At 38.3% G+C, this 13,315-nt stretch overlaps 1 protein-coding gene across 1 annotated transcript in view; it reads right to left on the bottom strand.

Annotated features, from left to right (window-relative positions):
- STK38L (serine/threonine kinase 38 like) overlaps positions 1-9,752 on the bottom strand; it is a 77,854-nt gene extending 68,102 nt beyond the window's left edge. Inside the window, exon 1 of the mRNA XM_011363089.2 lies at positions 9,670-9,752. The gene's annotated coding sequence lies outside the window, so the exon portion shown is untranslated. The remainder of the gene's footprint in view (positions 1-9,669) is intronic.
- Positions 9,753-13,315: the final 3,563 nt, after the last annotated feature.

Raw genomic sequence — 13,315 nt, 5'->3', positions numbered from 1 at the left:
CCATGTCAATTGTGTTTCCTTCTGGCGCCAAACAAAAGACTGTTAACAAAAGAAAATTACATTAATTTGGGGAAGGAGGAGAAGCTGGAGTTTAATGAGCAAGATTTCGCCTGTGCTCCCCTAATGCTGTCCAAGGTGAAAACGGGCTCACCATAACTAGAGCACTGCTGAGCAGGTGCATCCTTATAAAAAAGAGGCCCCATTATGGCTTAGTGATATTCCCCAGTGAGATTATCCATTCTGATTAGAATGACTGGCTTCCCATGTAATTTTGTCTTACTGGGGTGACAATATACTAGCCATGTGATGCAAGTTTCCATTCCACTCATACTTGTATTAATAAATTCATTAACTGGCATTCTTGTTTTTATGTCAGTCTCTTGGTCACTTGTTAAATGTAAGTAAATTCCCATAATCCTGATTTATTTCTGGACGCACACACACAAAATTCCCATTTATGGACCTGGAAAAGTGAGGCTTATACCTTAAATATGACAATCCGTATCCAGATACTAAACACCTATGAAATACTGCCTCTCTTTATGACAACTGTATTTTATCAAAAACTGAACCACACATTTTAAGAAAGAAAACAAAATATAATACATATAGGAGAGTGGTTAGGAGGATAAAAAGTCTGGAATCCATGTTATTTAAACAAATTAAATGAACATGCTTATTCTGAAACAGAAGATGTAAGATAGTCATCGTCAAGTATCACTCTTGCAATGATAAAACTAACTCTGTGATGAGAATCAGCTGAAAGCTGCATAAGGAAAAACTTTCTAACACTGTTCCATGCTTGGCGTATAGTAAATGCTCAATAAATTTTAGCACATAGTAAATGTTCACAATGTTAGCTATGGTTGAGTTTTAGGATATAAAAAATGTCTGAAAGAGATTTGCACAAGATGCTATGGGAAAGCAAAGAAGGGGCATCTAACCTTGACAAGAGGTGAGCGGTCAAGGAAGGCATCCCTGAAAGTGGAGATGCCTAAACAGAGTACTAAAGAAAGCACAGGAATTACCCAAAAGAGTGTAGGAAAGTGCATTCCAGAAAGTGGTGTGTAGGAACCAACATTAGAGACAGCTAGTGGTTCAGTGAGTAGAGTGGATAATGAAAAATAAGACTAGAAAACTGAAAGGCACTATTTTTTAGAGGGATTTAGACTCGCATGCCTAGCTAAGGAGTCTGGAAGAGGTAAAGGTGAATCACTGGACATTTTAAGTGTAGGAGTTTTATAATCAGATTTATATTTTAGGAGTAACTTTTCGGCAGCCACATGGAAAACAGACTGGAAGAGGGCAAGACTGGTGACAGGGAGATGGCGGAATGAAGATACTGACACTGGAGAAAGAGCAAAGACAGCATTGAAGAGGTAGTAAGGAAGACTTAATAATGACTGAATGTGAGTGATAAACAAGGAGGAGGAGTCAAGGATGATTTCCAGGTTTGTGGCTTAGACAACAAAATTGAGAACAGTATCATGCAATGAGAGAAGTAAGCTTCAGGAGAAGGATTCTGGGAAGGGAGAAGATAAAGTCGGTTCTGGGCAGATTGAATCCTAGTTACCTAAGGAACACACCAAGGTGGTAATATCTAGGGAAGAGATGGATAATGAAGTCACAAGCTCAGAAGAGTGGGCTAAGCAATATATGAAGATTCGGAAGTGATCATCACTGAGTGGTCACTGAAGATAACAGAGTATGTGATCTTCCAGACCCCAGAGTATATGAAGTGTGAACAAAAGAGGACTGGAGACAGACAGCTGGAGAACACCAACCATTCAAGGGAATGAAACTTAGCTCTCTTATGATCTGTTCAGTTCCTCGTCTTTAAGCAAGCGACTAACATCATTAGGCAAATACTAATTATCCACTTGTCCGGGATTAGAGGGAATTCACAGCAGAGAATTCAACTAGATGACCTCTACAGCAGCTTTCAACTTTGAAAATGAGTCACAGACTTTCATTCAATTGAGTACTTTTTACAATCTGAGAAATAACTTTTTTTACCATAACAAAAAAACTAAAATCATACTGATTTTATTCTTTGGGATTGTTAGTCTAATGATGAAAAAACAATTTGAAGTAAAGTTTCTCGTTGTTTGATAATGCTGTTTTCTGAAAGGGAAGAAGTATTTGGTTTACCTGGAAAGGAAAGCTCAGGCTCTACATGTAATTTCTTACCGTATTTTTCCCTCTGTAGGTCCACCTATCTGGCTGGTATGAGAATGCAGTTTTACCTGAGCACATGTTCCCATTTATTCCTCCCTTCCCCTTCGGCCACCTTCTGCCAGACTAGGACTGTACATAATTTATGGGTTCAAGTCCTATATGCTTTACTACATTTCAGAAACGTATCCATAATTTTCACAATATTTCAAGTGCTCTGGTTTCTGTTTTCCTTTCTGCTCAATTCTAAAAGCAGAGAAACATGGGTACATAGGCAATTTATTAAATCCAAAAATATTTTAGTAAAATAAGCTGTTGTTTTTGACATAACACATACAGTATATTTCTAGACATGATTACTGGCAGTTTAACTTAATCTTAAAATATGGTACCAGTCCCACAAAGTGGCACCTGGATTGGAACAGGTGTTAGAAGAACTTGATCTCTTTTAACCCTATTCGCCCTTTCTCCTGCCTCCATCCTGCGCCTCTTCTGCCATTCTGCAAGCCTTCTTTTTCTTTTCCTATTTTTCTCTTTCACTTTCCTGCTAGTAGGGCCCATAAACTTTTATTATCATTACTAGCACTAAAGCTAACACAGATGCCAAACGTTGGTCTAGAAATACAATGGATATAATTCAAACTGGAGTCTACCATTAACTTTTCAGAAAATAACTTAACTATATTGTTTCACTGTCCCAATCCACAGGTCAGAAAAATTAAATGGCTATAGAAAGTAAACCTATGTGAAGAAAACACCCAGAGAATTTTTTAGCTCTAGCAGTCTCATACAGATTACACATACAAAGTTCAGAATCATGATTTGCAGGTGCAGGTTTCTGAATGACCCGAAAAGGTGTCAAGGGAGCAAATTAGAGACAATGTTCGATACCATATGAAGTTTAAGAGTCATGCTAAGTTATTAAAATATAAAAGGGTTAAGTAAAGAAGATGAAAACTCAAGGCTAAAATCAAGATTAAAGAACTTCAGCACTAGATATTATAGTTCTGGGAAAATTTTAAGGGTTTCATAAGACTTTGAGAAAGATAAATAATTATGTTCCTACCACAATCCCTTCCCTCAAGTGAAGTGCTCTTGAAGCTATGCTTTAATACTGCATTCTCTTTATACAAAAACCCTAGTTGCTCTATGCATTCATCAAAGAAAAGGTTTTTAGTGGATTTCTTTCTCTCTTAATCTCTCTGGCTAATGGTATCATTAACTTCTCTGTTAAATTTCATAAAAAGGAAGCAAGAGACAATTTATCACTGGCAGTAGACTTTCAGGATGGGAGTAGGAAGCATAGCACAGGTAAGCACAGCGTTAGAGGCAGCAGAAATACAAAGCTCAGAGTGCTGAAGCTGGATAAAATAAATATTTTTAAAATGGCAAATAAAAAATTATTCTGCAAAGACAATTTATCTTTGTATGCAGCCTCATGTCCCAACACTAAAATAATCCAGGTACTTGTGACTGCCTAAACAGTCTCTTACATCTCGATGCTATAATATTCTCCTGCTGCTTGTTGGCCTGAAAAACTCCTACTCACCATTCAAGTTTAAGCTCAAACACTACCACCTCCTGGGAAAGCTTCTTTGATTCTCTCAAACCAGTGCTCCTTTCTCTTAGGTGCTCCTCTCACTGCTCCTTCATTATAGCTGCTATGTGCTATTGCAATTATTTCTATACCTGTGAGTGTAGCTCTGTGGTCACCTGTCTGTTTCTGAGGGAGCGCGGTGTCTTTCCATCACTGCATTTCCTGGTACATGGCACATACCTCATAGGTCATTAAAAGAGGGAAGGAATTCCCTAGGTCCCAACACCCATCCATCCAAGTCTCTCCTTTCCAATTCCACCTAGTTTAGAATTTCATTATCTATCTCCTAGATTATTTAAATTAGTCCTTTCACTGGGCTTCTCATTTCTGGGCTCTCTTCCCTTGAATCCATTCCATATATACCATTGCCACTGTAATCTTACTAAACTACAACTTTAATGTATCAGGTTAGCAGTTGATGTTGCAGAGAATGGAAAGCTAAAACACATCTGTTCTCTAAGCTCAATGGGCTCAAATCCAATAGGGCAAAGAGAGAAGTGACTAATTAACATACAATTTATCAGGTGTTATAGAAATATATCCAACTCATGTTAATCCATCTGCTTGGCATGTCCTTTACTCTAAATGGTCAATTCATATTTCATTTTATATAGGAATCCTTCCTAAATTCTCCAACCAGAAGCAATCTCTCTTTCCTTTGTTCCCATAGTGCCGTTACTCACTTAACAGTTTTTGTTTGAATTTTACCCATATATATGTCTCTTACTACAGGAGTCCCCAACCCTTGGCCACCTGTTATGTAGGAATAGGGCTGCACAGCAGGAGGTGAGTGGCAGGCTGGCAGCGAAGCTTCATCTGTATTTGCTAAGCTTCATCTGTATATGCAGCTGATCCCCAGCACTAGCATCACCGTTCAGCTCCACTTCAAATCATTAGGCCTTAGATTCTCATAGGAGCACTGGTCCCTGGTGCCAAAAAGGTTGGGGACCACAGTCTTACTGGATGGAAACCTTTCTAAATGAAAAAGTAATATATTTTACTCATCTCTATTTTGCCATGGTACATAATACAGTGCCCTGCAAATAGTTAATAAATGTTGAATTATGACGATTAACCTCACTAAAACATTATGAGTCTGTGATTTCTTCAGGATTTGCCAGTATTAAGAATATCAGAGGGTCAAATACATTCAATTCAGGACTGAGAATGGATGCTGCCTATGCATATGGGATCAGAGACATATACTGTAACATGTGAAAAATCCACACCTGAGGAATCAACAAGAATCAGCCAAAAAAAAAAAAAAGGAAAACAGGAAACCTTCTGCAAGTCTGGCCAGAGAACCAATATCAATTTGGGTTGTCAACTGGTCTAAGTATTAAGGGGGAAGCAAGGAGCTTATTTAAGAATTTAAAAGCAGAGCATAGTACAAGTGCTACTATCATAAGCTACAGACAACACCAGTGTGAATGGTCAACTCACCACATGACCCGTAGCTGCTAAGGTCTTCCCTAAGACTATGCAGAGATCACCTAAGAGGGAAGCTGGCTACCTGTCTCAGTGGATTTTCAATGTAGACAAAGCTAGTCTATTATGGGAAAAGATGCTCAAAAATTTCTATTGGCAAGAATGTGAGAGGATATGTCTGGTTTCCCTTTGATGGACAAACCAACACTCCTTTTTTACGAAGAATAACCTTTCAAAACCAAACCTATACTTAGGGGAATACGTGACTTTTTTTTTATAACAAACCATAGTTAACTTAAAAGCACCTCCATGAAATTATAGGATTAAGATCATGAAAATTTTATCACTGGGGCGGGGGGGGCGGGGGGAGTTGGGAGGGGAGAGGTAAATGCAATCATTTTCAATCATTGTTAATTTAAGCCATGTATAAAAAAAAACAAACCTGTTTAAAAAATGTTTTCCCACTATTATCTTATAATAACATAAATATATGCGCTTTACATCCTGGCTTTAGTTCTGCTAATTTCCCCATTAAGTTTTAAGCTTATCAAGCATAAATTACCCTACTGTAGGGTTTTCTAGAACCTACCCCTTTCAGACAAGGAAAGAACACTTATTATATTCATTCGCAGAGACTATGCCTCTGGAGCTCAGGGCACCGAGACAAAGAAGCTGAAGGGTCTGCATCTTGCTAGACAGGTAAGGACAAGCAGTACCCCTACCACTACCTATACATACTTTTTTTCCTAATGTTTAAATCCAGTTGAGGTTATCGTGATCCCAATACTTAGATAACCAATAACAAATGTGAAGTATTCCTGAAACTTCAAAAATAAAATCAATTGGACTATTCGTTCAACAAAGATGCATTTATTGAGTAGGCCTATAGTAGGCACACTTCATTTCTATAGCACCTTTTATTTCACAACCCCAAAAAGCTTTCAAAGTTGCTCTAATAAAGTATCAGTGATTGAACTTCTCTCATTTTACACATGTACAACACTTTATTCAAAATCTTGATTCAGGCATTATAAATTTTACTATTTGTGGAAATAAAAACTAAAAGGGCTGAGTATGACATTCAATCATTAAATAAATTAAACTTCACAATTTAATCCAAAAAATACCCAGTGCCAAGTGATTTTTAAAAATTACACACCAAAATATACAATGATTCAAACATTCTCATTATGCAAAGAAGTTAATAGAGTTATAACTTCTTACTTCTAAATCCTTACGGGTATGCCACTAGGTACTAATTCAAATGTAACAAGTCTCACTCAATAGTTACACTTAATTCCCACAGAAAGCAACTTCTAGAAATGGATTAAATATCTAACATTCCAAAAACAACTTATTTACCTGGGTTTTCATTATTTTGGAGCTCTTTCTAGAAAACTGATCCTTAAATTTAGGTGCCAGAAAAAAACGTATTTTCCCAAATCAATTCTTTGAAACTACAGACCTGAGAAAGACCATCAAGAATGAGAGAGAAACTATGGATAGTGATTAAGCACAGGGACACAGATATAAGCCAGAATGTCTGGGTTGCAATCCTTGTTCTACCATTTTCTAGTTATCTGACCTTGGTACCTCAGTTACCCCATCTTCAAAATGGGAATAATAAAAATACCTACTCAATATGGTTGTTGTAAGGCTTAAACTCAGGTAAATTAGTACGTATAAGGGTTTAGCAGAAGCTTCATTATATAAAGTTTGTTTATTATGATTATATGACTAAATCATCCAAATCACCTACACAAATGCCTTTCCTTACACAAAGCCTTCCTTAATTGGTCTAGTAGAATTTAATCTCTCCCTCCTTAGCTACCCCAGAAAATGCACTGTGTGTTAGTTACTTGGGTACAATTCCCTCCAATTATATTATATCTCCCTGAAGATAGAGACCATAGCTCATCTGAGTGTACTCAGCAGAAAATATTGTTCATTGTTGCTCTTCATTTCTATCTGAAGGTTCTGAACAATAATACCCTGTTAATTAACAAAACTTTACCTGGAGACAGAAGCTTTATGTAAACAGTGCACTTAAGTGTTGGTCATACCTTGTTAACTATTCTCTTAAGATTTAAACAAAAATTTGGGTGGGGGGTTGGGAGGAGGAAAGAAGGATTCACTTAATTTTTTTTAACTACTGATCAAGAATATCTTTTAAAATTAATTAATTTTTTTAAATTTCTTATGCTTTAAAAGATTTTCATTATCTCATTCAAAAAGCCCATGGTAATTTTAATATAAAAAATACAGTAGCGTAATTTCTGTATATGTCAAGTCTAACCTAATCATAACTTGTTGCCTATCTGCTAATCTTGGGGATGCTGATGACAATATGTTTGCCTTATTTACCCTACACTATTTATGTAAATAAAATCATTTTAACATTACATCAAGACGTAAACCTTTTTGGTTTTGATTTGTGCCATCTTTTCCCTCTTAAAAAAAGTGACACACACACACCTCTCCAAATTATTCCGATCACTGAGAACACACTTTCTAACATGCTATCCAACTTCTGCTAACACAATGATGTTGCACTTACTTACAACTTTTCTGAAAACGGCAGAATCGAGTCCATTGCTTTGTTACCATTTTCTACAAAGCACAATTTTCCTTTGTTTTTATATCTTACCTTTTGAAATTAATTTTTTAGCATAAAAACTGCTGAGGACACTATTTATTTGCACAAATATTCCTAGTCTCGATTCTTTGAATTTGATGCTCGGTTTTAAAACAAACTCAGAAACAAAAGGCTAGGGAAAAATTGCACCCATTTAATGTGGTTTTTCTAATTTTTTTTCATTCCCTAGTGGCAGGGCTTTTCAAAGGAGTATACAAACTATATCCAATTTGTTTCTCATTCTAAACATGTCCCAACCAAATGGGAAACATTATCAGCCATCTTAACAAAGGGAGCACAAAGCTAAAACAGATGAAATCAAAAATTTTTTTATCCACTGTACTTCTTTTGATATTAGAATTTTTCACAGAAAAGTATTTTGATGAACTTATGCAATGAACAAGCGTCATCATAATTGAACACAATATTTTGAACTAAATTCTCTCCCCATAAATAGTCACAAGAACGGCTAATTCACAAACAATACCTCTCAGCTACTGGATAGAGAATAAACTTAATTGTTTTATATATCCTGAGGTATACAAAGAAGAGCCAGTCGAACACAAAGAGGTTTCCAGTATCATATATACATTTATGATTGAGACAATGAACTTTCAAAAACCTTCAATGGAAAAACTAAATGGGTGTAAACAAAATGGGTTTAGACCCAGGCTCGGAGACATATGACAAGTTTAAGCCCCCACTCCACCCCCAATCTCCAAAAGACAAGGTCTCACTCATCGATCCACATCTTACAACCAAGAAGCATAAATTAAAACACTTAATGTTGTTTCTTCGGATTTTAGCAGTAATAAAGAGAATACTCAGGCCTTTTCCGAGCAACTGGTTTCTATCCAAACTTATCAAGGGACGTGAAACAGACAAGAGCGTTGGTTCTGCATTTTATCAAGTGAAGAACAGAATCACACTTTTGGACAAGCCACTGCTACTTCCAGCACCACCAGCTCTTCCCACAGCCACCCCTCCCCCCCAGCCCAAATTTCTTTTTATATTTTTCCTGCAAACTTACAACCCGAAAAGTGATCCACAAAAGTAACATCAGTAAACGGGAGGCCACTGGTTTTGAAAATAAAGTTTGTTCTTTTGCTGTTAACCTGACAACTTTCTAAAGGTGAAATGTCTCTTACCTAATCGGGTACAATCTTTCTCATTCTCATACCAAACAACCACTCGTTTGTCCGCGATAGTTAAGGTGAAAAAAGGGAGTGGGAGAAAATGATGTCGAAAAGAAGGGTCTACAGTTCCAGCGGTAGGGCCATATTTTGAGATCGACTTTGAACACTCCGTGGCTTCTGGTAGCTGGGGGGCTTTACTGTGTCTGAGAAATGTTTTGCAATCTGACGCATCAGTTTTTAGGAATGGTACACTAACAGCCCCTACAATTTTAGAGCCATGCCTAAAATCCTTCCTCTCGGTGACATCGGCTGGAGGGCACGGGACAGGAGAGCAGGAGATACCAGGAGAGGATCCGCGACATTTGTTATTGTTTACGAAGCCCAGACAAGGACCGGGAGCCGGGTGCTCGAGGGCCGACGAGTGGAAGGGGAAAGGAGCAGGGAAGGACAAAGATTCCTCTCCAGGCTCGAGGCTACCTCTCCGGACACACGGGGCCAGTACCGCCCGGAGAACAAGAGGGCCAAGGCCCTCCCCGGAGCTTATCGGAGATATTTCCAAACCCGACATCAGCCCGGCTTTTCCTGGACACCCAAGCCACACAAGATCTCTTCCTTCGTCTTGCAGAGTTAGTGCAGGTGCGGCAAGCCCGGCACCCCCTCCCAGGCGCTGCCGCCGAGCGTCGCATCCGCGAACTCACCTGCCTCCAGTAGCGCCCGCGGCCGGCTCAGCCTCCGCACGGACCTCAGCCGGCCCGGCGCCCGTCCGCTCCCTTCTGCCCGCTCCGCCCTCGCCCCGCCCCCGGGAGGTGGGACCTGCGGCCGCGCCGGAATCTCGGAGCTGCTGCCCTGAACTCTCGCGAGCCCTCACTCTTCGGCTTCTCGGTGGCTGGGCCGGTCCGATTTGGCCCTGACGTCAAACGCACCACAGCCGGAAGTAGCCTTCTGTCGTCAACGCCGGCCTCCTGTCCCCCGCCCCCCACCCCCTGTCCCTGCTTGGTGAATTTCTGACTGGCCCTGGAGAAGTTGGTTGAAGCCAATCACCGCTTGACTCCCTCATCAGCCTCACCTCACTTTATTCTCTACTCAAAGCTGGTTCAGGGCCCTCTTGAGAGTGCCTTATTGTGTTGTACATTAGACGCATGTCTTGAATGTGGTCAGAGTTTTTTCAGTACTTCACAATGCAATGCAAAGAGTGTTAGAAATAGGGGCTAAGAGATGAATCTCCACGAATACAAACATTTTGCAGATTAGGAAAATGTGGTGACGGAAGATAGCCTGACCAAGTTGTTTAGTCAGTAGCTAGGGGATCTAGAAGCCACCTAAGTTCCTTGACCCTTTTTCATTTTCACCATGGCTCAACTATACAGACTTGTGTGGAACTGAGATTTGGAAAAGCTACGAAAAATTTGGTAGCAAACATGAGATTTTTGTTGCATTATCATGGAAAATCTAAGATAACTGACAATACTGAGCTTCTATTTCATTAGGGTCAGAGAACTATGAGGAAAATCACCTTCTGTAGTATGACTCTAGTATGTAGAAGTAATAGCTTTGGGAAGATCATGTATTTTGAGTTTTAGGAGAAAATTTATTGGGCAAGCCAAATAATTGTTCCTAATAATTGTTAACAAATTTATCTAAATACTAGTGGTTCTATAAAATACCCTCAGCTTTTGTATGACTAAGACAATACACAAAGCTGGTACGGTGCTTGCAGAAAATACAATTCAGAGAAGCCAACCATTATCGTTACTTTCACCATGAGTAGGTGACACAAAAGAGTCAGGGAAGAATCGACATCACTTTGCTCTCTTTTTTTTTAAACTGTGCTTTCTCATGCATAGCTTAGTAGAGGAAAAGGCACTAGTCTGGGAATTAGTGTATTCTTGGGGAAATAAGTTCCACCTATATCACATGGTCATTTTGAGGATCAAATGACAATTGCCATATACAAACATAAGGAGGTTTAATTGTGATCAAACATGCTTGGCAGAGGCCTATTTACTTCATATATACATATGAAGTAAATTCAAGGGTTATGATTGAGAACAGTTTATGGAATGTTCCATAGCAGATTTATGTTTTCAAGTGTGCCATGCTTTTTTCATAACACTAGAGTAATATGGACTAGTCCAAGGTATCAGTTTAAGATAATATAGGGTGGGCTAAAGTTTTGACATCCAGTTCCAAAATTGAGGCCATTCTAAACATATTCCCCCAGGAGGTTGTTGAAGGTGCCTGAACCTCTAAAACAAAATTAGCCCTTTTGGAAGTTTGGTGAAATCTCTGGACCTTTTTCAGAATAATGTTCTTAAATGCATAAAATAAACTACCTAGGGCTACAAAGGAAATTGATTATATTCATATATACAGTTATCAAAATACTAAAAAGTAAATTTGTGATATGCGGTAGGCAGCTACTAAGATGACTCCCAATAATCCTCACTTTCTGGTATTTCTGACTTGTGCAATTCCCTCTTCTTGAGTGTGGGCTGGACATAGTAACTTAGTTCTGAAAAAGAGATTAAAGTAAAAGTCATAGGATGTCACTTCTATGATTAGGTTACAAAAGACTGGCTTCCATCTTGCTCATCCTTTCTTGCTCTCTCACTTACTCTGCTAGACGCCACCTGCTATGCTGTGACCTGTGGCACATGTGGCAGAGAACTGAGAGAGGTCTCCAGTCAACAGCCACCAAAAAATTGCACTCAGTCCAACGACCCGTGAGGATCTGAATCCTGCTGACAACCACATAAGTGAGTTTAGAAGCAGATTTTCTCCCACTTAAGCCTTGAGATGACTGCAGCCCCAGCAGACACCTTGATTGCAGCTCGGTTAAAGACCCTGAGCCAACAGACCCAGCCAATCCATGCCAGATTCCTGACCCACAGAGACTGTGAGATAATATATATTTGTTGTTTTAAGCCACTAATTTGGGAGGTAATTTGTTACATAGCCATAGATAACTAGTAGTTATATATTTGATTATCATTAATTTAAGAATGATAATGGAGATGTAATTGCAGATATGAAGATTTTTGAAAGCTTAAAAATCATGATTAAAAAAGAGAGAGAGAGACTATTGAGACAAGCTGATTGAGCATTCCCTTCTGTGTGAATAAGAGTAATGTCAATTCCTGATTCACTCCATGGATAGACTAATAAGAGTAGCTAATATTTATTGAGTTCTTTCTGTATGCCAAACATTGTACTCTTTGCTTGTACCATCCTATTTATTCATTATAATAACTTGTGAGTTAGGTATTATTTATCCCCAGTTCACATGAAACTGAGGCTCAGACAGCTGTAGTGACTTACTGAAGGTCACCCCAATAGCAAGTGGCAAAATCAGCAGCAATCCTGATTCCAAGTAGTAGATAAAAGAAACACTACTGAGCAAAAAGCAAAAACATGGGATCTGGAGACAGAGAAACTAGTTTGAAGTTACTTGCCTATTTACAACATGCTCAATGAACATTAGCTATTACTATTATGATGATAATCCCTATACTTTAAATGGGCTTAAGAAGACCACCAGTTCAAACATGCAGAGATATGGGCAGACATGCACATCCTAGGATGTTTATCCCAGCATTAATTATTATTCATAACTGTGAAAAGTTATGAATAATTAATCTAGCTGTCTAAAGATAGAGATTGGTGTAATAAATTATGGTGGATCCATATAGTGTAATAGTATGCATGTGTTAAAAATCATATGTAGATAAATGGCTAATGACATGGGAAGATGTTCAGAATATATTGCTAGGTTTGGGAGTTTGTTTAAAGCAGGTTACCAATAGTGTAAGATCTTTTATATAAAAATTATTTGAAAAATAATATGTGTCTATGTAGATAGTCATAATATACATACTTGTATGTATATTTGAAGGCTGAAAAAATAACTAAAATAAAAGTTTTCTCTCAATTTGATTATGAAAACAAAAAGATTATAATGTATATTGTTATGCCAATAGATTTTTGTTTTAAAAGAGAGAAAGAATAAATGATTTTCAGTTCTCCTGAAAGGCTGTCCTGATAGAAATCCATTAATTTTTTTACTGTGGAAAAATGGAAAGTCGATGGAATAAAAAATTGAATGGGCTTTTCTAGTTTGACTCTAAGGATGCTTGACTTTGGCTCCTCTTCTCACAGTCATGATTTTCAAAGGGGCTCTAGCCCAGCCAGGATAAATGCAGGTGAGTTTGTTTGTTTGAAAATAAAGGCTCCCATTCTGCAAGCTTCAGGCTATACCTTCTGCAAAGCATTTTATAAAACTGGAAACAAAGACTTCTAACCGATATCCGTTTTAATTTTTAACCTGCTTGACCAAACTATTACCTG

The sequence above is a fragment of the Pteropus vampyrus genome, unplaced genomic scaffold (assembly GCF_000151845.1).
Source record: "Pteropus vampyrus isolate Shadow unplaced genomic scaffold, Pvam_2.0 Scaffold82, whole genome shotgun sequence".
NCBI lineage: Eukaryota > Metazoa > Chordata > Mammalia > Chiroptera > Pteropodidae > Pteropus > Pteropus vampyrus.
Note: the sequence above shows the minus strand (reverse complement) of the source record. Positions and strands in the feature narration are given on the sequence as shown.